This window comes from Podarcis filfolensis (assembly GCF_964270895.1).
Source record: "Podarcis filfolensis genome assembly, chromosome: 3".
NCBI classification, from domain to species: Eukaryota; Metazoa; Chordata; class Lepidosauria; order Squamata; family Lacertidae; genus Podarcis; species Podarcis filfolensis.
This window is the reverse complement of record NC_139606.1, coordinates 5,503,763-5,529,724: the sequence shown is the minus strand read 5'-3', so window position 1 is coordinate 5,529,724 and position 25,962 is coordinate 5,503,763. Positions and strand designations below refer to the sequence as shown.

The 25,962-nt window shown below is 43.6% G+C and overlaps 1 protein-coding gene and 1 long non-coding RNA gene across 5 annotated transcripts in view; one reads left to right on the top strand and one right to left on the bottom strand.

Moving 5' to 3' along the window:
• Positions 1-25,962, top strand: part of SERTAD2 (SERTA domain containing 2) — a 131,066-nt gene that overhangs the window by 100,066 nt on the left and 5,038 nt on the right. The window contains exon 1 of one of the 4 annotated variants that reach the window (XM_083606723.1): positions 12,962-13,103. The exons of the other annotated variants lie outside the window; for them this stretch is intronic. The gene's annotated coding sequence lies outside the window, so the exon portion shown is untranslated. Of the gene's footprint in view, positions 1-12,961; positions 13,104-25,962 lie in introns of those variants that run through there. 4 annotated transcript variants of the gene reach the window in all.
• LOC310759510 overlaps positions 23,723-25,962 on the bottom strand; it is a 121,061-nt gene continuing 118,821 nt past the window's right edge. The window contains exon 5 of the long non-coding RNA XR_014546352.1: positions 23,723-23,786. This is a non-coding gene — a long non-coding RNA (uncharacterized lncRNA). The remainder of the gene's footprint in view (positions 23,787-25,962) is intronic.

Sequence of the window (25,962 nt, the reverse complement as noted above, 5' to 3'; positions counted from 1 at the left end):
GAGGGTCTTGTTTCGAAACAAACTGGCAGACCCCAAGTGAGGGTGATTCTGTGTTGGTGAGGACACTTTGAACTGGGGAAAAGAGGCTCAACGCAGAAGGTTTTTGTAGGTGGAACTAAAATTCTTTAAAGTGAGACAGGTTGTAAGCCTACATGTTCTGGTAGGTTACTAAAAGAGCTAGATTATGGTATTCCATGCTTTGGCGTCTCAGCATGACATTGTGGTGGTGATGTCTGTATGTGGGTGTCTTTTCATGGAGATATTCTGCATCTTAAAAGCAGTGCTAGCTGCCAAAGCTGGTCTTTAACATGGAAACTAGCAAGCATTATTGTTCCTAAGATTTGTTTTGCACTTTCTAGTAGATTCTAGCTTCTCCAGTCATTGACAGCACATAAATACTGAATGCATGTTAGTACCCTGGTTGGTTTCCTACCCTTCTCATGGAATATACACTTGTTTTTCTTGATACAAGATGTTTTGTGGCAGGGACTCCTCTTGCAAATTAGCAGCGCAAAATGAAATGGATAGCTCAGGTGGCTGCAGGTTCACCTAGCAAGGGCCCTCCCTGGAAGCTCTTTATTTTCCCATCTAGCATTCAAGATTCTGAATCAAGATAAAGCAATTCAGTTGCTCTCCAAAAATCAAACCAAACGCTGTCAATTTTACCACTAAAGGTCCTCTCCTAGGCTTCTGTGAAGTTCTCGTAAATGCTTTGAATGCCCAGTGCCAGAGCCAGGTCATGCATGTCTTAATTTCTTCTGGTTTCCTTTGGTTGAGATGACAGGGAATTGATTTTCAAAGTTCATCTGCAGAAACATGTACCTTTGTATCAAGGTGCTATTGAAAGAAAAGAATAAAAGTGGGTGGGGGGGGCCAGCACTGCTCCCAAACTCTAGACTGTTGTAGCTGTCAGATATGAGAATTGTGCAGGCTTCTCTTCTTGGATTGTCAAGCCTTTCATATGGTCAAGTTTGCTGTAGAGTTAATTTTGAAAAAATGTTTTTCTGTAAATAAATAAAAAGTGCTGCGCTGTATATACAGATTGATATATCAGAAACTAGTGACTTGAATAATAATAGTGCTAGACAGGTACATGAGTCTGGACAGTGGTAGTGTTCCCTAGGATACAAACAAGTATTGTAGCATCTTAACAGCTGCAAGTGTTTCTTTTTCTTTTTTGTGCCTGATACTACTTCATTTAGCTCTATAATGAAAAATCGCTGATTGGCTTCAGGAGGAGCAATTAAAAAATGCAGTCTTGTTAAAATTTGTATGATGCGCATTAAAAATCCAAATATGATTTGTTTAGTGTGTCCAGTGTTGTTTCTCTTGCTTTTGAAGTTGCCATAAATAAATGGGGAAACTTGTTCAAATACATTGGCATTTAGATGTGACTTTTTAAGGCAAACCTGAGATGAAGGCTAACTTAATGTGAAGTCTGGTGAATACTTAAGAGCAAACTCCACTGAAAGCAGTAGAACTTACCTCTGAGTATACATGCTTAAGTTTGGGCTGCACAAGAAAACATGCTTTGTTTCCTTTTATTCCTTTTTGCTCACCCCATATTTCCCAAATTACGGAGCTGTAGCAAGCAGTGATGGAAATTGCATAATATGTACCACCCATAAAATAGGGTTGCTGTATTTTTAAAAGCAAAAAAGAGGACACATTTGCCGGGACACATTTGCAGGTGGGCTGGGGTGTGGAGGGGAAAGGAATAAAAATACTGTAGTAGTAGTAGTAGTAGTATTAGTGTGTGTGCAGTAAAAAATAAAAGGTGTGTTGAAATATTTAATAATTTAATTTAATAATTTAATAATTGCAAATGAAAATGACATGCCCTCCAACATTTTGTGAGAAAAATTCGGGACACCCCCCCCACCAGCCTGCATCCCCGTCACTCACCCCCTACCTGCCACTGATTCCTTCCATGGCCACCTGCTCGCCCCCTCCTTCCCTCCCCTCTCTTCGGCCTCCAATGCGAGGCTGAGCGGCTCTGGGAAGGCCCCGGGACAGGCCTGGCAGCCGCCAGAGATGCCATGAGTCCTAGAGCGTCTCCATTCTGCGCCATGTAGCTCACTCCGCTGGCTACCAGTGTCACAAACAAATGGTACAAAAATAAAATAAAACCTGGACATTTTGCAAAATTTTAAAAATCCGCCCAGATGGTGATTTTGCCTCTGAAAAAAAGGACATGTCCAGGAAAATCTGGACATATGGCAATCCCACCAAAAACCAGATTTACTGAAGTCATTGTTTTGTAGGATCCTGGCTGAATTTGGTGTACATACTCAAAGCAGTCTTCTCCAAACTCGGGACTAAAAAGTTTGAAGTTTCACCTCCAACCTGTCTTATGCAATAGCCAGTTGAACCACTTTGCTGATGACTACTGAGCTTTCTTCACCCTTGGTATGAATCATTGCTGGGGAAAACACTACATAGTTTCATTTTATACCTTGCATATTTTGGAAGTAGCTGGACAGTTGGTGCTGATATGTGATCAGCAATATTTACTAGTGAAGAATTTTTGCATTGACGTTATGTATGTATATTCATATGCTGTATATCGGAAGGGAGATTATATTCGTTATTTAAAATGTGGGCAATTTTCCTATGACCCACTTATAAGGGCTCTTCAGTGCCTTCTTTGGAAATACAGTTTCTGTCTAAAAAGATAGCACAAATGGAGACGGCTCCAGTTGCAACAGCTTCTTGGCCAAAAAGGGGGGGGGGGAGAGAGAGAGGAAAAGTAACTGTGCCAGAAACAGCAGGCTCTGATTACAGAGTCCAAAGATCATTTAATGCACTAAAGGGGAAAAGAGAAAGAGTGCAAGGTTCAGTTTAAATGGCTGCAGGCTGGCAGTAGGTTTAGGGCACAGGCACAGCTGATTCTCCTACTTGTAAAATCAGCATTTCCCCCTTCCTTTTTTCTTTTTGCTAATTGTTAAGCTAATCATCCAGGGAACAAAAATTCATTGATGTGCAGAATGAAGGTAGGGAAAGCCACTCCACATAGTGTGAGGTTCTGCCATCCCTTTATGTGGACAGTGTGCTCACCCATGACCTCTCCCTGGTCTGCAGTGCAGGTAGCAGGAAACCAGCACATGCTGCGCATGGACACATGTAGCTTTGTGCAGATCTGGTGCGCTATGTAAACAACTGACCCACCAAATCAATTCCATGCAAACTCCCATGCCCTCAAAGGCATTTAACAGTCAAGTGTGGTTTTCATGGTACACTAGCAGATTTCAGTTCCTGGCTGGGACAATAAATTGGTTAAGTTGCTTCGGCTTGAAACTCGGTGTGTCCTCCCAGCAGCCTCTGGTTTCCACCATGGCTGGAAAAAGGATATATTAAGGGATTTGAAAGCAGGTTGACAGCGGTTGAAATGAGACCGCCGACAAGGATCTCTCTTTCAAACTTACTTAAATGTTCAGATCATCTGGTGAATGCTCTCACGTGAGGGAGAACAGATATTGGCTGGGTTGACTCTTCAAATTCTGGTGCTACAGGAAATGGATGGCTTAGGACTCCAGCTCCACATCAGTTGGGAGAAAGTCTAACAAACTTTTGCCCTACCCAAAGCTCTTGCAGGAACAAATAATCTGTCACCATCTCAGTCTTCACCAACCTGTTGCTCTCCCAAGTCTTTTGTAGTGAACCTTACAGGGTGCATTTCTTATTTGTGTCATGCTGGTGTGGATTTGGAATACCCTTTGTTAAAGGTTATGGGGCCAGTGTCTTCCTCCTTTCAGAAAGCCCACGGTTGGGTCATGTGACTGAATATCAGCATGGCTGTTTGGTGAGCTCAGCTATTATTGCTGATCATGTGATAAAGTAGTCATCAGCTTCCACAGCCAGATCCATTTTCAGTACATAATGAGGTAAGATTTTCTTTTTGCTGCACATCTTCCTATAGCTTAAAAAGTTGATGAGATCACTGTGTGCAGGAGCAACTGAGTACAGTGGTTACGTACTTAATTCGTTCCGGAGGTCCGTTCTTAACCTGAAACTGTTCATAACCTGAAGCACCACTTTAGCTAATGGGGCCTGCCGCCACGCCGCCACTGCGTGATTTCTGTCCTCATCCTGAAGCAAAGTTCTTAACCCGAGGTACTATTTCTGGGTTAGTTGAGTCTGTAACCTGAAGCGTATGTAACCCGAGGTACCACTGTACCCATTTCATTGTATAGGAACACATGACCAGAGCTGATTTTTGGTCACACAATTCTGATTCCTTATTCTGTCACGTCCAGGGCACATGAGAAGTGTGCTGGGGAATTTTCTGTTTTATTCTTTAGGAGTTCAGAGAGTCCCTAGATTTCAGAAAGCTAGCTTGTGGGCCCTGCAGAGAGGGGAAGCTAGGAACCTTTGAGTATCTATGATGGTGTGGAAGTTGCTTGCTGAGCACAGTAGTTAAGAGAGCAAATAGATAACTGACTACTGTCTACACCTTTTCTAACACTTGAAATCTGGGCTGATAAACTTAGACATTCACTGGTGTAGATGATAATTGCTGCTCCCATGGTCCTAACATATTTTTTTTGTGTGTGTCGTGATTATTAAACAAGGGCTCAGTTCCTTAATGCTGAGGCACAGAAAGAGCCATGCCTGGAAATGTCAGGCAGTCTCACTCATCTATGGTACAATCCTTTGCAAATTATCCAGGAGTTATGACACACTGTTCATCAGGGGTTACACCCAGGGAAGTTTGCATTGGGTATCAGGGTTAGAGTGGTGCTGCAGAACATCAAATCGCTGGAGGTTTGGGACATGTATGAGTTCTAATTCCAAAAGTTTTACATTTTGAAGAATTCTTGGGCAGTTTGCAATGCTTTGAGATAACTAAAGTTTCTTGCATCGGGTAGTATTCATATGAAAAGAAGTGGACTAGATATAATTGCTCTAAACAAAATTAATAAAATATGTGTTAAAAAACCCCACACCAAATCTAAACCCACTGCTTTTAATTTTTGAAGATGTTGTTTTCCACTTAACTGCTATATACTTTCTCTGTAATTTAAGGTTTTAATTAATATGTGTGCACAATATTTTCTTTGAACTAATAGATCTGTTAGGTGTGACTTTTTATGTAGTGTGAGGTAACTGTGCTGAAAAGCTTCGAAAAGTTTTCTAAGGCAACATGATCATTAGTTTGTTACTTTCTTTAGTTGGACTTCTGCATCAGTTACTGGTGGTGATGGTGGCAGCTGTTACATTGAATTTAAAGTATTTTCTTTTGCCTTTATAAAATGAGCAGCAATAGAGAAACACCCATGATAGCAGGAAAATGTGTGTGGATGTGTTGGGGGGGGGGTATTGGAAGGAAGGCCTGTTTGAAGCTGAGTGTACAGCTTGTCAGTCAGCAGGTCTGACTAGTTTCTGAATGCCCCAGGGCGGGTTCGTCTTAATAAAGTGCAGGTAGCTGTGAAATGAAGTTCTTAAATCCAGATTTGTCAGTATAGTGCCCCCTTAACATCTCCTTATAAAAGAGTTACGTTTTTTTGCAGCTAAAGAGAACTTTCTCAAATTCAGATAAAGCAGACCAAAAAATATAGAACTTGTCATAGTGCACTTTTCTTTTTAGTGCACTTTATATACCTGAAGGAGCGTCTCCACCTCCATCGTTCTGCCCGGACACTGAGGTCCAGCTCCGAGGGCCTTCTGGTGGTTCCCTCTCTGCAAGAAGCCAAGTTACAGGGAACCAGGCAGAGGGCCTTCTCGGTGGTGGCACCCACCCTGTGGAACACCCTCCCACCAGATGTCAAAGAGGAAAACAACTACCAGACTTTTAGAAGACATCTAAAGGCAGCCCTGTTTAGGGAAGCTTTTAATGTTTAATAGACTATTGTATTTTAATAATTTGTTGGAAGCCGCCCAGAGTGGCTGGGGAAACCCAGCGAGATGGGCGGGGTAATGATGATGATGATGATGATGGTGATTATGAGAGTTTGGATTTGATATCCCGCTTTATCACTACCCGAAGGAGTCTCAAAGTGGCTAACATTCTCCTTTCCCTTCCTCCCCCACAACAAACACTCTGTGAGGTGAGTGAGGCTGAGAGATTTCAGAGAAGTGTGACTAGCCCAGGGTCACCCAGCAGCTGCATGTGGAGGAGCGGGGAAGCGAACCCGGTTCACCAGATTACGAGACTACCGTTCTTAACCACTACACCACACTGGCTCTCAATAATAATAATAATGATAATTGATTGGTTCCTTGGAATGGTGGGGACATTCTTAACTTCTGCCCAGAGGAGCACGGGCAGTCTGAATATTTTATACCAGGGGTAGGCAACCTAAGGTCCATGGGCCGGATACAGCCCAATCGCCTTCCCAATCCGGCCCGCGGACAGTCCGGGAATCAGCATGTTTTTACATGAGTAGAATGTGTGCTTTTATTTAAAATGCATCTCTGGGTTATTTGTGGGGCATAGGAATTCTTTCATTTTTTTTTCTTTTCCAAAATATAGTCCAGCCCCCCACAAGGTCTGAGGGACAGCCCACGGCTGAAAAAGGTTGCTGACCCCTGTTTTATACCAAAGCATGTAGCCTGGCTGTGTTGGTTAGATAGGCCTTGCAGGACACTGAGAACATGCATGAAGCAGCAATGAGCCATTCATACTCTCTTTGTCTCAACAGCCTGCAATATTATTTGCAGGGTGCTGCTGCTTTTAACCTCTTTTGCCTTCCATCACAGAAAAGTGACTTGCTGCTTTGTATAGTGGTCAGAAAGTTTCTTTAGTTCATCCCTCTCCCCCCAAAGGCCATAATTCTTCTTCCTCTGTGAATCAGAAATCAGGCCTGCGTCCCACTTTCCTCTCCATCTGCTTGGGGAGCAGATAATTTCTGATTGATTTCCTTCTCTTGCTGTATTTGTTGCACATAACCCTTCAGCCAGAGCGTATTCTTTGGTTTTGTTTTTTAAACGTAAGTAGCTGGCTCTTGTTCCCAAGTGTTAATGTAATATGATATACATGATGCACGCTGCAATGGTGTGTTCTAGTTTTTCTCCTCCTCCTAACTATACAGTAAAACTAAGAGTTGATTCATATGGTTGGTAAAAAGAGGAAAGGGGCGGTAGAGGGGGATGAGTCACTCATGTTGCTTCCCTCTTAACAGAGAATTTGCTATAGAATTTGCATATGTCTTTGCAACTTTTTCTTTCCCCGATGGCCATTTTTCCAACTTTTGTTCTCACCACAGCCACCCTCCTAAACCGTACCATGATGTCTTCATAACTACACAGTGTTCCACAGATAACCCATCAGGGAGAAAATGACTTCTGTCAAGCAGATACTTAATTATGAAATCCAGTATTTAAAATTGAATGTAGGCACTTGCGTACTCTGTGCATGTGTGTGTATTCCAAAGTGGTGTACAAAAGTAATAAAACACGGCATAAAAATATATATATTCAATTAGTTACACAACAGAGTGATTGGATTAAACATTAGCATCCTTTCCTGATATGTTCTTAAGTGTGCAGAGACTGAGAACGTGGGGCTGTCCCTGGGGACTCTACTCCTGCCATCATGCCCCCTTCCAGCCTGCTGTGCTCTCCACACTTGGGGGGCATTTTTGCAATGGGGAGTCCCTGCTGAAGCCGCATAAGTTCTTGCTGTGAGCTGGAACCATGGCAGAGCTTCCACACCTTCAGCAGATGTCTTGGTTGTCCACATAGTCCCTGATAGCACTGACATGTGGGGCCTGCAGGGGATGTGACAGCATGGAGAGAGGAAGCCCATTCTTTGTGAGAGGGTAACCAGTTTCTGCATATGAGGACCTGAGGCTCACAAGGACACAGCTTGTTGCCCACAGATCTTCCAAGGCTGCCTTAGAGCCACGTGCCTAGTTGTTTTTTAAGGGAAAGTTCAGGTCATCACTCTTACCTGGCTGTGAAAGGTAGGAGCCTACAACCAGAGAGTTGGCTTGTTAACTGAAAACAACATGTGGAATTTGGTCCTGTCATTTACACACATGTTGGTTGCTTTAGCTTTCATTACCCAAGTCTTCAAAGCTTCCTTGCCCCTCAATTTTCTGGTCATAATTGCTGCGGCTGCTTTGCTCCTCTGCCTCTTCACTTTCCCACTTTCCTTTTCTCAGGTCCCAGCTTGCCAGTCTGCTGCTTGTGTGCTCTGTCCCTGAGAGTATTTCCTCCCTGCTGGGCCTCCTCTCTCTTGGATCCCCAGTGACTTTTTAGCCAAGGGAATTTTTGGTTATGTTGGGAGCAAGGGAGTCACGTATGACACTGGAGAAGAGGTGGAAGCATTGTGGAGTGTTCATAGATAGTCTTCGGTGAGTGAAGTGAGAGCTCACTTAGACTAGAACTAAAATGTCATACTGGTTGTAGAGGCAGGAGATGTTGGCTGCCTAAATAGGTTTACTAAGAGGAGACCCTGGAAGTGGGACAGCTGAAGGAAAGGGAGCCGGGAGGAAGGTTGCAGAGTTAGCACTAGACTCAGAAATGGAAACCAGATCAAAGCATACCCGGAGCAGGCAAGGGCTTGAGGAAACAATAGGCTGAGCAGATAAGGAATAGAGGAAAGGAGGGGCCAGTGAGGAGTACATAGAGAAGGCTTCTACATGAGGTGCACATTGCTGGCAGGAAGAGGGGTGGAGAGATAAATAAGAGGACTGAGCAGCGAAGGATGTTGGCTGGGTGCCAGTAGACTTGAAGGAAGCAGAACCAATTAGCAGTAGGAAGAGAGAGAATCAGGAGATCTGAGGAAACAACTTTCACAGGGGAAGCCATAGTACTCTGTTGTGGCAAAAACAACAGAAAGTCTTGTGGCACCTTAAGGAACAAGAGATTTTGGCATGAACGGATTTGCTTGGCAAAGGTGTGGCACTGAAGGAAAAGCCAAGCAGTAGAGTACAAAAATGCATGTGAAGGCTTGGGCCTTGGGAGGCCACTAGGGTTTCATGCATTACATTTCAGCATTTGGAGGCGTTGGAAACCCTGGCACAAAAAGTGGGCAACCCTATAAGCAGCTTAAGAGCAACACGGATCTGTGAGCTATGGGCTAGCAAGTGCAATTGCGACTCCCCCTTTCATTAGCAGGAGCCTGGTACAAAGAAATTAAGCAAGCAGCCCTTCACTTACTGTGCCATCTTCCTGTTAGGAAAAACTTGGCCTGCTTAATTTCTTTGCGCCAGGCTGCTGTTAACAGAGCAGGGCCAGAAAGAAAACCAACAGGCAAAGCAGCTTTGGAAGCCAAGAGGACCAAAGCAGACCTGGGGTTGGCTGTTCCAATAATGAGAGTGGCTTTAAGTGATGTGTATAACTGACAGTTCCACCAAATGCAACTTTGCCTGTTTTCTTCAACTGAATGAGGAGGCGGCAAATGTTTTTGAGCTAGTCAGTCAAAACATCTGTGGAGGGAGGCATAGACAAGGCCACCGCTGGCGTAGGCTTGACCTAGGGTATTCCAGCCCCAGCCAAGTTCCCTCCATGGGGTGGGAGGGACTGGCTGCTTGCAAAATTGGGTGCTACTGGCTGCTTTTCCTTACCTCTTTGTGGCTGTGGGAGGTAACCTGTTCACAGGGGGTCACTGCTGACACAGGAAGGAACAACCCCAGCCCAGGCTACATCTGGATCTTCCACCCCACTTTTTTTAAGGGGCTGCTGTCCTCACAGGATGGCCTTAGCCTGTGGCTGTTTAAATGGCTGGGGCTGGTAGGAGAGCCCATGTTGATAGAAATATTATTAGGGGGAAGAGGCAATGAGGGAGGATTTCCAAGCGCATGTTCACTTAAGTGTTGTAGTTGTGGGGGATGTGGGAAGACCAACCATCCCCACAGGCCATTTCCCCTCTGTGTAAGAGTCCGGCTGAGGGAAAATGGGATCAAATAATTGGAGGTCATTTGCAGGGGAGAGTCAGGGCAAAGGGTTAAGCAACCCACCCCTTGCACCTGCCACTTCTCCCTTGTAAATGCCTCCAGTTCTCGTCCCTCTGGGGACTTGTTCAGTTTACAGTACAGTATGTAGTTCCTCACTCTGGCAAGTGGTTAGTGGCTCTAACTTAAATCTTTCTGTCACAGTGATTTGTACGGCAAAATGAAGCAGAAAATGTTGTGCCAAACTGTACACATGCTACACTGTACCTTTAAAGCACATTCAAAGCACATTATTTCCCTCAAATAATTCTGGTCATGGTAGTTTGTTTGGTGTTGTTGGGAATTGCAGTTCTGGGAAAAATTAATAATAATAATAATAATAATAATAATAATAATAATAATAATAATAATATCTTTATTGTCATTGCCCCCTCTCGGGGACAACGAAATTACAACGAAAAACTACGGGTCCCAGAATTCTTTGAGGGAAAGAATGTGTTTTGAAGGCTCTTTAAAGGTGTACACAGCTTCAGTCTCCCCCTTGACTTTGAGGGGTAAAGATGGGACAAATGAACATGTTTTACGAAGCACAAAATGGCAACTGTCTGCTGGCAGTTATTGTGATAAGTAACCCTTATCACAATGCCGGCCACTTGCCCTACAGCCCACTGTGGCTTAACATTCATGTACCTGTACTTTCTAGAATTCAATTGTTTGGCTGGTGTGGAATTGTAATAAATCATCCTAAGTTCCCTATAGGAGTTTTCAAAATTCTTCTCAGACAAAACTTGCAAGTGCACTATAGTTCAAACAGTGCAAGAGCCCGTAATGCACTGAAAAATTCTGCATTCACCCTCATTTGTCTAGCATTACTGTTGTTATGTAAATGTGTATACTCCCCTTCATCCATAGATCTCAGGGTGATTCACAGTTAGGTCTGGGCAATGTACGATACATCGTCGAGGACCAATACGAGGGCGAGACCACGATGGCTGCTTTGCCCGGCAGTAGTATCTCCCTTTGCCACCAGAGGGACTCAGGAGCGGCTGCTGTTTCACCTGCGATATACAGCCAGGTGAAGCAGGCATTGCATTCTGGCCCTCATACCACCAGGGGGCTTCTTTAAGTGGTTCGATGGGGGGCACAGCTGTCAGCGCCTCAGTGGCGCAGTTTACTGAAGCCCCCACCCAGCCTATGATCAGCTGAGAAGCGGGTGGTTTAAGAAAGCCTGCTTCTCAGCTGATCAAGCCACCCCCAGACCGGGGGGGGGGGCTTCATTAAACTGCTCCGCTAAGGGGTGGTGGGCAGCCTTGCGCCCCTCAGTGGGTGGCTTGCCTGTAACTCACCAGCCGGCTGGCGGGCCACCTCTTTCTCCTGGGAGGAAGAAGTAGCTTGCCCGTGGCAATGGTGCCTGAGGCCACTGCACAAATGTAGTGCTTGTGTGGCAGCCTCAGCCAGTGGTGCCTTAGCACAGGTGGGTGCCGGGGGGGGGGCCTCAGCCCTCGCCGCCTTCACAGGGGCGGGCCACCTCTTCCACCTGGAAGTTTCAGATGTCTTCTAAAAGTCAGATAGTTTATTTTCTTGACATCTGGCAGGAGGGTGTTCCACAGGGCGGGCGTCACCACCGAGAAGGTCAGCTGTCAAGTGTCCATCTCTCTCCCCTGCTCCTTCTCATTAATAATAATAATAATAATAATAATAATAATAATAATAATAATAATAATATTTTTAAAATAGGCATTTAACTTGCTAAGCCATTAGGGGTCTGATTTCTTCCCATTGAACAGAAAACAAAACTTCCAAACGCCTGAAATCCTAAGCTAACTGAGATCCATTCTCTCCCCAGAAACTTCTCAGAATAGAATAGGTAGAATAAATTGATGTTTGCATGTGGTTGTGCCACTCCAGAAGCAATATGGTAGTTGCCTCCCTCATTCCTGCATGTACAAAAGAAAAAAAGAAACCATTGCAAAATGACTGAATGGGTCAGTTGGGCCAGGAGTAATTTTTACTCTTAATTGTTTGCTTAGTTGTTCTCTACATTGGCTTTAATATTCTCATTGTGCAAACTTGCAACACTTATTTATTATTTGAAATACTCTCTGGGCAGGAGGAGTCCTATTAAGCTATTGTGGTACATTTGGCCCCTTCCATTTTGCCAAACATTAAAAGAGGACCAAAAAAATCCACTTGGTGATCTCTTTCCTTAAGAGCTTGAACTACAAATTGGGACATTTCCTGGTCCGCTTCTTGGAACTCGTCTCAGTGGCCTTGGGGTCCACTCTTTCGCTCTCATCCCCCACCTGCAGTATGGGAGAAATAGTCTCTTACAAGTGTTTGTGTGGATTGCAAGGAGTGAAGTGCTTTAAACGCTCTAAAAGCGCTACATAAATTATTATGATTAGTTACACATTGAAGATTCACAAAGCTGTTTTTCTTTTGTTTGTTTATTTTTAATGCTACATTTGTCTAATAACGCTGCTGTGTGCAGACTGTGGCTGAAGGCAAGAAATGCTGAAAACTGCTTCTGAAGTGACAAGGACAAGCTCCTGCAAAAAGGAACCCCATGGAAACGCTTTCGTTGTTGTAATCTGTGCAGTAGCAAGAGACTAGGCAATAACATTTGCCAGAACCATTCAGAATGCTTGCAGTTTATACAGTACCTAAAACTTACCTTTTTTGGTGTGACACTTATTTGGTGCTCTGATCCTTAATGCGTTTCGCTTAAAAGTAAATCTTGCAAATCAGTCACTGCACCTTTTTTGGTGGTGAGAATTAGCTTGAGTTGCATCCTTGATCAAACTACCCCCCCCCCAATCTGTAATATACTGATTGAGCAGAGCTTTCTTGCTGTGTAAAGTTAGTCCTCCACCTCCCACCCCCCTCCCGCTCGCGCACAGCCCCCAGTGTATTTTATTAAGGGTCTACAATGTGAGGGGGAAAACAAGGTATCTTTAGGGAAAAGATTTTGCAGCACGGTTGAAAAATAAAGGCTCCAGCCAAGTAATTATAAATACCAGGAAAGGGGGAGGGGATCACCCATTGCAGCGCAAAGGGATGTGGGGGGTGGGCTCTTGTCTCCCTGCTGTGCAGTCAAAACTGTCATTAATCTTTATGTAGAGTGGATATCTGCAAGGGAGAATGGAGCCCAAAGATGCAGAGACTTCTAAATGCACAAACTACACCAGCCAGAGATACACATGTCAATAGTGACATTTTGTTCAACAAGCTGAAGATGGTTCCATTCAGCCAAATGGCTCACTGGTTAGTAATTGCTGAGGGGGGGGGGGGCTAAAGCATTTCCCAGCATCTTGTGTTTTTTTCAGGCATACCATTTTAAAAGAGGAAGAACATCTCTGATTGGTTAGAGTGCTTTGCTTTTGCCGCCTGCCTTGAAAGTTTTCCACGTTATTTTACGTGTAATCTGTGATCAAACTGCCTCTTCCAGCGAAGTTTATTCATAATTAAAAAGAGTATTTTGTGATCTTTTCATATCTGCCTCTCCATTAAGCTGTCTTGATTTTAAATAGGCAATCTCCCCCCCTCCCACCACTTGCCTGGTCAGAATGGTCCCTTACCCAGCTTTTGGAACAAAAAGTCATTTGTTAAAGACTTTTACCTACTGAGTCTTTAAGAGGAGTTGCTTAATTTGGATTATCTATCCCTGAAGCAGTCCAAATTCCAGAAATTACAATGATGGTCTGTAGCAACAGGAAGACAGAAAGTGTTGGTGCATCTTAGAAACTTCATCATGGCATGAAATTAGTCATAGTATGTGTTTAGGTCCTGTGCCATTTATGTGTGCATCTATATGGTCAAAGGATATTTAGATACTGTTGCTTCGTTACCTGTATTCTAGTCCTTCACTCCAGTAGTAAAGCCATTGTGCCATGAAATGTACAGCATAGAGTCTTGCATAAACACATGTAGTATAATCTGATTTGTGATTGGCAGCTTCCATTGAACTGCCAAATGGAGACCTGTGTGTGTGTGTGTGTGTGTGTGTGTGTGTGAGAGAGAGAGAGAGAGAGAGAGAGAGAGAGATGTTTCTCCACTACTCTAGTCACTACTCCCAACATTTTGTTAGAAAAACAGCTTTGCAGATTATCTGTGGGCAGCCTAGTTTGTGGGTACACACACACACACACACACACACACACACACACACACACACACACACATTTAGTGACACAGTAAACAAAACTTTAGTTGAAGTTATCTAGCCTTAAGATTGCATATGCCCAACTGTTTTTTTTCTAATCCTGTGGTGGCAGTGTGCAGTGGTCCAGTCTTGATAGTCAGCAGTCAGATGCTGAACATATGAAGAGCAACACTAAGTAAACAAAGTTCAACTTTGCATTTTTCTATCATAGCATTTCTGTTAGTTTTGTGTTCCGACTGCCATTTCAGGACTTTGGTTATGCTTCTGCAAGGTAGAACATACACCAATAGTGGCTCTATGAGAGGTTCAGTTGATATGAAATCAATACTCTGCCCCAGTTCATCCCCCCCCCCATAAAAAACAATTGCTTTATGTGCCAGTATTCTACTTTTACAAGTTTGCCCTGATTTCAATGGGGAAACATTCTATGCATTAGCTGTTTAGTATTTTCAGATTGACTTGCTCTTGATTTCAGCCATAGTATTCAAAGTCCCATTCTGCAGGACAGTCTATTTTCCCCAGTGTACTTTCTAATAGCTTAGCAACCTAAAAGAGGTGGGTCTGATTACACTTTGTGCAAGAGGACTTCGTACTACTCCTTAATATTATAAACATTCTCAGGAACAATTGAGTCTTTTAGTGTACAAGACCTGGTCCTCTTTCAGAGGATTAGTAAATGAGGCAGTAATTTATTCGAAAGGATATATTTAGTAAAGGGCTCCTTAGCTTTATTTGACATAGCCCTGTCTGGCAAGCGCAATTTGTCAAAACCATTAAACAAGCTCCTCTTTTTCGGGAGGAGAGGTTTCCCTTAGCAAACTGACAACGGTAGAAACTGTTTCTAATTTAATAGAAACATATGCTTCCTGCAAAAACCTTAGCAAGCCACATGAATTGCAGGCCTGCTTGAATTGTTTATTTTCGTGTGTGTGTGTGTGTGTGTGAGTGTGTGTGTGACTACAGTAAAATCTTGTTTGGGAGCAAAGGGATTGCTTTCTGCAGAAGTTTCAGTAGTCTGTGATCTTGAAGTCTGGAGAAAGTAGTAATATGTGTTGGTGCACATTCCCCCGCCCCATGCGCTGCGCCCCCCCCCCCCCCCGTGTCTTGCAGCCTCTGATCATTAATAAACAGCAAGCACTCGCTTTGCCCTCTGGGCCTCAAATAGTACAGTATGCAACAAGGGAGTGCAAGCAAGGCTGGAGGATGGAAACAGTAGTATCGGGTTACAGTTTCAAAATATCGCAGGAGCGTGTTAGGTGCCTTATGCTATTGACTTGCCATATAATTGCATTGCTTATTTGTGTGAAGAAAGACTTCCCCTTTTCCACCCAATTACAATAGACGTTACTACTTTGGAGCTCTCCAGAGTTGTTCTCCCTCTCCCCCTCCCCCCGAAATTACTCCCAAGTGCAAGCATTTTGCAATAACTTTATTTATTTATAGGTTACTCAGCCTATATCGTACAGGATAAACTTGAACTGAATCAAACTTTCCCTTCTTAAAATAAGGTTTCTTACTACAGATATATATTTATATATCTGTCTTCAGGGTAAAAACTTGGCTTTGTATATGTCGATAGCCTCATTTGAAATCAGGGTGCAAATCCTGTGATTTGTGAAGAATACAAGGCAGAAGTAGCTACTCTGAAATACTTTCCCATGATTATGGAGGAAGGAGAAGATCTAGAGGACGGGTAGGCAAACTAAGGCCCGGGGGCCGGATCTGGCCCAGTTGCCTTCTCAATCCGGCCCATGGATGGTCCGGGAATCAGTGTGTTTTTACATGAGTAGAACATGTCCTTTTACAGTGGTACCCCGGGTTAAGTACTTAATTTGTTCCGGAGGTCCGTACTTAACCTGAAACTGTTCTTAACCTGAAGCACCACTTTAAGCTAATGGGGCCTCCTGCTGCTGCCGCGCCACCAGAGCACGATTTCTGTTCTCATCCTGAAGCAAAGTTCTTCACCTGAAGCACTATTTCTGGGTTAGCGGAATCTGTAATCTGAAGCATATGTAACCTGAAGCGTATGTAACTCGAGGTACCACTGTATTTAAAATGCATTTGTGGGTTATTTGTGGGGCATAGGAATTTGTTCATTTTTTAAATATATATAGAGTCCACCCCCCACAAGGTCTGAGGGACAGTGGACCAGCTCCCTGCTGAAAAAGTTTGCTGACCCCTGATCTAGAGTTCACCCTCATAGTTTCTGCAGGGTGGCCCAAAACACATGTCAGATTGATATTGAGACCCTTGTGGAGTATTCTAAGATGAACTATCGTTAATTTTTTTGCTGTCCGTCAATTTTCCATCTCTTTAAATTTGATGTGCAGTATCTCATAAATAAGTGTTTTGTGGCACATAAATTAAAAAGTACCTAGCTTTTTCCCCACCAAGAAGCTTTGATTGATTTTTGTTGCAATTTTGCATCTGTAAGTAACGGTGGGTGGGTGGGTGTTCTCCAGATCCAGTAAGTCACACACTTACAGGCCAGTCATCAAAAGGGCTTTGGGGAGCAACATACAAAAATTGGATTTCTGCCAGCATAAGAGTATGGGGGATTAGAAACTTACCCTGTGTGTTTGCGTGCATTATGGCTTCAGATTGATTAATTTCTGCCTGACTCCACCTATCCATCCACACCTGAGTAAATTTGGAGAACTGGTTCGTGTTAAAAATTTAAACGCAGCAGATCTCTCCAATGTGTGGTTTTTGGCAGCCCTGAAATCTTTACAGTGACAACCGATGAACACTACTAAACAAGCCTTTGTTCTCTGGCTCCATAGTTATTTCCCAGAACTGAAAAGGAGCCAATTTTGATGCAATTCTAAAAAAATATATTCTTAATAAATAATAGTTTCCTTGCAGAGGAAAGGGAAAGCATAGCTAATATAGACTTCATTTATGGAAATGGGGAGAGGAGCCTTGAAAGTTGGAAAAACCATAATTAATATTATGTCACCGTGCAGGAGGGGAAGAAACTGACCTTCGTTTTGGCATCTGCTTCTGTCCAACTTGCACACGTGATATTACAGAGAGTCACAAGCATCTCTTCTAGTATCAGAATTGGTGTTTCAAGGTGTATGTGCATGTCTGTATGTAGCCCACACTTTGTGCAATATACTACAGGGGGAAATACTGGTGTAACACCACTGTACATGTAGTAGACAAAAACGTTCTCAGCAGGTCATATTCCAGGGCTGCTTTTTCATGTTCAGCTATCTGAGGATAACAATCGGAGCCTTTAAGCCTCTGATTCTTTACATTTGCAAAAGGTTAATTCTTCAAATTTGCAAAAGCTCCCCACTTTGTGACCCGGTTTGCAAGTCACATTAAGCCATACCTAAAATAAACTGGCTGAATGTGAACAAGCTGTGCTGCTGAAGTTGTAGGTTCTTTGCTCATCTCCTTCCCTTCTTCAAGCTGCCAGGAAACAAGCTGTGGTCGGGCTTGTCAAGTTGTCCGAACTTGTGGTTTATTTCTCTCCAAACAAACCACGAGTGGAAGCCAAGGTTTGTTGCCCACAGTTTGCAAATTTATTGTGAGGATCACAAGTGTATACACGTTGAATGGGTTTGCTACATAAAAGCCTGGAGAGAGCCTAAATCCCAGGACAATAATGGGTTTGTGACTTTCATCTCAGGAATAGTGAGCGCATTCCATGGGACAGTCAGAAAAAGAGCATATAGTTTTTCAAACTGCAGTTAACCTAAAGCCCTACTTTGCATTTTTGTTGGTGGAGGAGCATAATCATGTTCCAGGGGAAACAAAATACAGTGGTACCTCAGGTTACATATGCTTCAGGTTACAGACTCCGCTAACCCAGAAATAATACCTTGGATTAAGAACTTTGCTTCAGGATGAGAACAGAAATCGTGCTCCGGTGGCGCAGCGGCAGAGGGAGGCCCCATTAGCTAAAGTGGTGCTTCAGGTTAAGAACAGACCTCCAGAACAAATTAAGTACTTAACCCAAGGTACCACTGTAAAATTTATTCCATGTTGCATAAAATGCTTCCAGAGACTTCTCTTTTTAGCACTCATGTTTGGCTATGGGCCAGATATTTTGATACCACAAGTTCAAAAGGAGCATATAGTTGAACAAATGTTCATTTTCGGGATGAAGAATTGTCACACTTTTTAAGGACTAACAGAAGATTCTCATTTGTAGTCTCTGCAAATGATGTGGCAAAAAAATAAAAGATACCCAAGACTCAGGGAAAGACTAAAGGAGCAAAAATAGTCAAAGACCAAGAATGACTTGTTCAGAAAAAGCACTACAAAGCCACCTCTAGTACATTGCAGTGATAAGGTGTGCTGTATAACAGTGCTCCCATCTCCTCTAGACGGTTCAGAAGGATGTTATGGTTGATGGAGTCAAAGGCCGCTAATCAGCTGGCTCCCCCCACCCCAAATCTTATTCAAAGCACACATGAATGCAAAATAGAAATGAAATAATCTGTTTGGGAAGGAATCTGAATCAGTTCCAATCTGTTACCTCCGAGGATGTGGACAGGTTGCTTGGACGAGTGAAACCAACCACCTGTCTCCTTGATCCTTGCCCATCCTGACTAATAAAAGTAAGCCAGGAAGTTCTGGGCGATGGGCTCTGCGGGGTCATGAATGCTTCTCTCTGTAAGGGAGCGTTCCCAGACCCACTGAAAGAGGCGGTCATTAAACTGCTTCTTAAAAAAAAAAGATCTTTAGACCCGGCCAGTATGGCCAGCTATCGCCCAGTCTCAAATCTTCCATTCTTTGGCAAGGTGATTGAGCGGGTGGTTGTTGAACAACTCCAAGCATGCCTGGAGGATGCGGACCATTTGGATCTCTTCCAGTCAGGATTCAGGCCTCATCATGGGACTGAAACTGCCTTGGTCGTGCTGGTTGATGATCCCCAGTGAGCTAGGGACAAAGGTGGAAGCTGTTCCGTAGTTCTGCCGGATCTCCCAGCGGCCTTTGACTCCATCAACCAAAACATCCTTCTGAACCGTCTAGAGGAGATGGGAGATGGGGGCACTGTTATACAGTGATTCCTCTCCTTCCTCCTGGGCCGTGTCCAGAAAGTGGTGGGGGATGAGTGTTCAGACCCCTGGGCCCTCACTTGTGGGTTCCGACCTCTCCCCCATGCTTTTTAACATCTACATGAAGCCGCTGGGAGAGATCATCAGAGGGTTTGGGCTGGGTGCGGATAACCAGCTCTACCTCTCTTTTAAATTGGAACCAGTGAAGGCAGTGAAGGTCCTGTGTGAATGCCTGGAGGCGGTTGGAGGATGGATGGCGGCTAACAGATTGAGGCTGAATCCTGACAAGACAGAAGTACTGTTTTGGGGGGACAGGTGGGTAGGTGTGGGGGACTCCCTGGTCCTGAGGCAACCGTACCACTGAAGGAGCAGGTTCACAGCCTGGGAGACATTTTGGACTCACAGCTGTCCATGGAGGCACAGGTCAATTCCGTGTCCATGGAAGCTTTCTACCAGCTCCATCTGGTACACAGGCTGAGACCCTCCCTGCCCGCAGACTGTCTGGTCAGAGTGGCGCATGCTCTAGTTATCTCTAGCTTGGACTTCAACACGCTCTGCGTGGGGCTACCTTTGAAGGTGACCCGGAAACCACAATTAATCCAAAATGCGGCAGCTGGACTGGTGATGCTGAGGGACGCTGGACCGGCCCCCTGCTGAAAAAGTTTGCTGCCCCCTGTGCTACATCCTATACTAGAGCATGGTTGTGCCAAAATTTATAGCCTTTTTTGGCACTAGTGACTCCAGTATCTGAGAGAGTTTGTGGTGGGGTGGTGCAGTTGGTGGTGCAGTTGGCCTATATTGTGAGCTTAAAGAAACTTTGCTATCTGTGTTTTGTGGGGTTGGGGTGGCAAGGTTTATTTAAACTGTCTCTGGCTGAACAGAGCGTGCTGTATTTTCTCAGCCAAATTAAATAAATAAACAAACGCTTCTCTGCATATTGAGTCTCTTCCCTTGTTGGACCTTTGGTTTCATAGACACCCGTTGGATCCACATTTGTGATATAATATAGGTCAAATGAGATTTGTAAGCTGTCTCCTGACATCTCCTGTTCTATTGAAACACAGCTGTGAAATGTTGAATATTTGTTCAGAAGAGCAACAGAGGCTTGCTTTGCACACGTTAAACTATAGTTTAAAATCAGCGATGGTTTTAACAGGTGGGGTGGCTTTGCTCCCTTGCTCCTGTTTCTGACTGTGCCACATGTGGGAGGAAGCAAACAGGCTCAAGAGCAGATGCCCCCTCAGTGCTTGAAGGTCTTTTGTCTCTCTCTCTCTCTCCCTCCTCCCCTACAATCTGATTGTAGGAACGTTCATTTCTGCCTTGCCTCTCGTGAATCTTTGGCTTTCTTATTTAATTTTGATCTTCCTCCCCCTTGGAGTGCAAATACTTATACTTCAGTATGACAAAAGGAATCATAAAAACAAACTTGACGAGGCAAGCTTTTAACAAATGGAAATGGGCTCTCAAAAACAGCTTGTGATATATCGTGGGTATTATGTTGGAAAGAGTTCCCCCTGGGCTGGCCTAAGAACTTGGGGGTGACTGAAGTAGCTCAGCCAGCTCCAGCTATTGAAAAGGCATATTTTGGGTAAGTGTAACCCAGGCATGCCTTGGCTAACATCATGGAGAGGCTTTATACACCGGGGAGGATGAGTGTTAGATGAGAGATCTCCAGAGTTCATTCAGAGTGGATTCAAGCTGGCAGATCATTGCTCTTCCACTGTTACAGTATGTGAAGTTGGAAATGGCCACTACCTACATTTCAGCGGGTGCAGAACTGCTTAGGTGTGTTCATCGCCGTCTATTATTCGCCCATAGCAGTGGCTTTGCATTGTAAGTGAAAAAGGTTCAATTTTGAGCATGGTTTCTTTTAAATCAGTGAAGAATGAATTATATGTGAAAGCAAACAGTCCTGTGTACAGGAAAGGCTTGGCTGAGTCACTTCAAAGCTTAGCGCAGCCCCCACAGCAATCCTGAGAGAATCTGCTATAATTTGCCTGATTCTTTTAAGAAAAAAGAGAAGGCATTTTAACTTTTTGAGTAATAAACCTTTAAGTCCTGTTCTTAGAAATCAGCTCAGCCATTTCTTTTAAACACTTAAGGCAAAGCAACTGTAGAAAGTAGAGTGTTATTGGTAGTGTAGACAAAGTGCCGTATTTTTCACCCTGTAAGACGCACCAGACCACAAGACGCACCTAGTTTTTGGAGGAGGAAAACAAGAAAAAAAATATTCCGAATCTCAGAAGCCAGAACAGCAAGAGGGATCACTGCGCAGTGAAAGCAGCAATCCCTCTCGCTGTTCTGGCTTCTGGGATAGCTGCGCAGCCTGCATTCGCTCCATAAGACGCACACACATTCCCCCTTACTTTTTAGGAGGGAAAAAGTGAGTCTTATAGAGCAAAAAATAAAGTATTTGCTACCCATATTGTCACCTTCAATAAGCAAAGTGGGGTTGCTTTGCTTTATAGAGCTGGTATTTTTTCTAATGGCACAGCATTGATCTGCACAGCCTGACAAGTTTTAATGATCCAGTACTTTGTGATGTTGTCTCTTTATGTTATGATCAAAAAGAAGAAGAAAAGCCAAAAAGTGATTTAAAAGCAACAGCTTGCTTGTAATGCACCTTTCTCTCTGATGGGACTCTAGGCGGCTTACATATAAAAATAAGAACCATTTAAAATAATTATTTTTTTAAAAAGCATTTATGAATCTTCCTCAGTCTCCACCCCTTTTCCTCTAGCAAAACTGCACAGAACTATAAAACTGTAGCACTCCAGATGCATGCTTGATGGCCGCCCTCTGCTCTCAGCGTGCCCAGGGTCTCCCTGGGGAGAAAGAACATTCCATGCTGGTGGTCCTGGGGAGGTAGAGCTAAATCTCACTTTTGGGGACCAGTGCTAAATCACAGCATCCTCATGCACCTTCAGTTCTTGGAAGGCAGCCAAGAAGCTTCAAGTTTTTAAAAACTTGCAGGTTTCTTAATAGTGTTACTCAGTGCGTTCTGTTTTTTTAAAATAATGTTTAGGGGTACTCTCATTTTGACTCAAGAAAATCACCATTTTATAGTTCAAATCGGGTGGGGGAATACAGTAAATGGACAAAAGTACAATGTGTTTAGGGGTATGTGTGCCCCTGCGTCCCTGGTGTTTACTATAGCATTCTTTTTTCTTTTCTCTCTCCCCCCCCCCCTTTTCTCTGTGAAGAATTACTCCAGAGACAGTGGACTTTTTGTGTTCTCTCTAAACTGAAAAGTTTGTAGCCTGGCTCTTAAAATATGTCTACTCTGAAGTAGACTACTCTGAATTCAGTGGGGCTAAACTTCCTGCTCAGTATACTTCAGATTGTAGACTCCGTTCTCTCTCAGCTTTTCTTCCTGTTCCTGATAAAAGAACTTGCCCCTCACTGTAGAGTATTTATTTGACAGCTTAAAAACTATTGGCATTCAGTGTGCTGTTGGCGAGTGAAGAAATTGTTTGAAAAGGAGTGTCCTAATTGGAAAACTGTGAAGATGGTGGTATCTTCCAGGGATATTGTTGCACTGTTTAAAAGGTGCTTTAGGATTGCTACGATTCTTGAGTGTCGCTCAGGCAATGGCTTGATTCAGTGAACTGCACATACATTCTTAAGCCACAGCTTACATGGTCGAATGCAAGGCAAAACAGATACAAAGAATTTACAGCACACTTGTGGCACAGAAAATAAACTGCTTCTAGCTGAAATGGATTCCAGTGTGGAGACAGAAGAGCACTGAGAAAGCAGGGTGCGGGTGCTTCAGTGTGAATGATTAGCAAATATAGAGCGTGCAGGGATCAAGATCTCTCCCCCCCCATCCCTCCCCCACCCATTCATTCAGGGACTCAAGAGGGAACTATCACAGACCAAGGGCATATTCTAGCCTGTTAAATGCACCTACGGGGTGTGCAGAGGAGGCCTGGTGAGAGTGTAGTGTAGCAAAAGTCCTAAAGGGCCACACAGAGAATCTTTGAGGGCCACACCCAACCCCTGGACTTGAGGTTGCTCACTAGTGCTTGAGAACAAGTATGTGTGGCCATCATGGAGTTGCAGGGCTGAGGAGCATTTCTGCATAATAAATGCACACCCATTTTTTATCTGTTAAGGACAGCTCATCTTCACTCCGTTGCAGTTTTTTGTTTTTTTTTTTAATAAGATTTTTATTAAAGTTTTACAAAAAAAGAAAAATAGAAATTCACAGAATAAAAAAACATAAATTACAGAAAAAAGAAACACACAAAAGAAAAAAAAATACAGAAAGAAAAACACAACTAATTAAGAAAAATTACATTTAAACAAAGAAAAAAATAAAACCATTCCATTTTTCCAATAACCCCAATTTCATATGCTTATGTTCTTGACCTCCTCGCACCTTCCCCTTTTTGTATTCCCATTCAAATATTTAATTCAGCAAATTCTTACCCTTTATCAAATGTTTAAACTTTGTACCATAACATATACTATATCCCTATTTTTCAACCAATTATCAATTCCTTTTTTGCATAATCTTAATAACTTTTATCACTAATTACCACTTATTACCCATCCAAGCACAATTTTAACACTCATTAATTTTATAATATTTCTGAAGATAGTCTTTGAATTTCTTCCAGTCTTCTTCCACCAACTCTTCTCCCAGGTCTCGGATTCTGTCAGTCATTTCCGCCAATTCCATATAGTCTATCAGCTTCATCTGCCATTCTTCCAGGGTGGGTAGCTCTTGTGTCTTCCAATACTTTGCGATGAGAATTCTTGCTGCTGTTGTTGCATACATAAAGAAATTTCTATCTTTCTTTGGCACCAATTGGCCCACCATGCCCAAGAGAAAGGCCTCTGGCTTCTTAAGGAATGTATATCTAAAGATTTTTTTCATTTCGTTATATATCATCTCCCAGAAAGCCTTAATCTTTGGGCATGTCCACCAAAGGTGAAAGAATGTTCCTTCACTTTCTTTACACTTCCAACATTTATTGTCAGGCAAATGGTAGATTTTTGCAAGCTTGACTGGTGTCATGTACCACCTGTATATCATTGTCATAATATTCTCTCTTAGGGCATTACATGCCGTAAATTTCATACCTGTGGTCCACAACCGTTCCCAGTCAGCAAACATGATGTTATGACCAACATCTTGTGCCCATTTAATCATAGCAGATTTAACTGTTTCATCCTGCGTATTCCATTTTAGCAGCAAGTTATACATTCTTGAAAGTATTTTAGTTTTGGGTTCTAACAACTCAGTTTCCAATTTTGATTTTTCCACCTGGAAACCTATTTTTTTATCCATGTTATAGGCTTCTCTTATTTGAAAATAGTGCAGCCAATCTCGCACCTTATCTTTTAATTTCTCAAAACTCTGCAATTTCAATTTATCTCCTTCTTGTTCCATCCGTTGCAGTTTTTTGTGCCCGAGGCCTATGTCTTACAAGAGGGGTGGGACGCAGGTGAGATTGCTGGACATAAGGTCAGCAGTTCGAATCTGCGTGACGGGGTGGGCTACCATTGCTCTGTCCCAGCTCCTGCCAACCTAGCAGTTCGAAAGCACACCAGTGCAAGTAGATAAATAGGAACCTCTGCGGTGGGAAGGTAAACAGTGTTTCTGTTACGCCAGAAGCAGTTTAGTCATGCTGGCCACGTGACCTGGAAAGCTGTCTGTGGACAAATGCCAGCTCCCTTGGCCTGAAGCAAGATGAGCACCGCACCCATAGTCGCCTTTGACTGGACTTAACTGCCCAGGGGTCCTTTACCTTTTACCTTACAGTAGGCTTTAGTTTGCTTTTAAAATAATTGTAATCTACCACCACCACTGAGGCATTGTACAACTGGGGTGGAAAGCAGACCCAGAGTTATAGGACAGATTATATTCCTGAAGGCTGTAAGTGAAAGGCAGAAGATGTAGCTGTTGGACAGCCAAGATCCCAGGAGCTGTAAATGAAGCCTCTTCTTTATGCCACCTGACATCCTCCTCTCCCTCCTTGCAGATTCTGATTTGTCAAGGGTGGGGGATGAGCAGCAAGTTCCTCAGGCACATCTGTGTCACCATCAGAAGAGCTCACAAGGTGTCCTTCCCAATGAATGAAGACCAGCTTTAGGCCCAGTGTTGTTCTTTGCTCTGGCTCAAGAACTTCTTAGCTGCATTTCTTAAGGTTACAAAGCAAATACTTAGTTCTTTACCTATAACCTCCTCCTTCCTGAGTAGCTTTGTGTTTCTCTGTTCGGTGAGGAAGATGAGCAGCGCGTCTGGTGAGGCAGCCCAAACCTACAACTAGCAATGGCATTCCCTTCCAGAGATAGAAGGACAATAGCCAACCCTATCAATATCTTTGGCGCTTGCGTGTCATTTTTACATCCCCCTACCAGGGTAGTGTTTTGATAAATATTCCCATCCTAATTTACATTAGGGTGTGTGCTGTGGAGGGAATGCTTTGTGCGTGCTTGTATTTTCTGCTTTGGAATAACTCCAAAGAGAACTCTTGCAGCTGCAGTTCCAAGGACGGTGTACCTTATTCACTGAGGTCTTGAGGAGGAGGGAGGGTTTCTGCAGGGGGATAAGCTTTACAGCCTGGGGGCTCTTGCCACTGCAGTTGCTTCAACAGTCGGAGCCGAAGAAAAAATTCCTGCACGTATGATGTGTGCAGCTGTGTTCTAGATGAAGAAGAAATTCAGGGATCGGTTAGGTGGGCAGGCAAGTGACCCCAAATGATGTTGACTGTATGCCTCTAGGTTGTTAAGCTTGAATCACTGGCACGCAATTATATGTTAACAGACCTGGTGCTTTGGACTGAGGCTTCAAATTCTAGATGAAGCAGAGATGAGCAACTTCTCATTTCAGCTTGCAGCTCGTATTCTCCAGAAGCAGTCAGACATGGGTCCCTGCCTGAATAGGTTCAGAAGACCAGGAATTGCATGGTATCTGCTCTGTGCATGGCGCCTG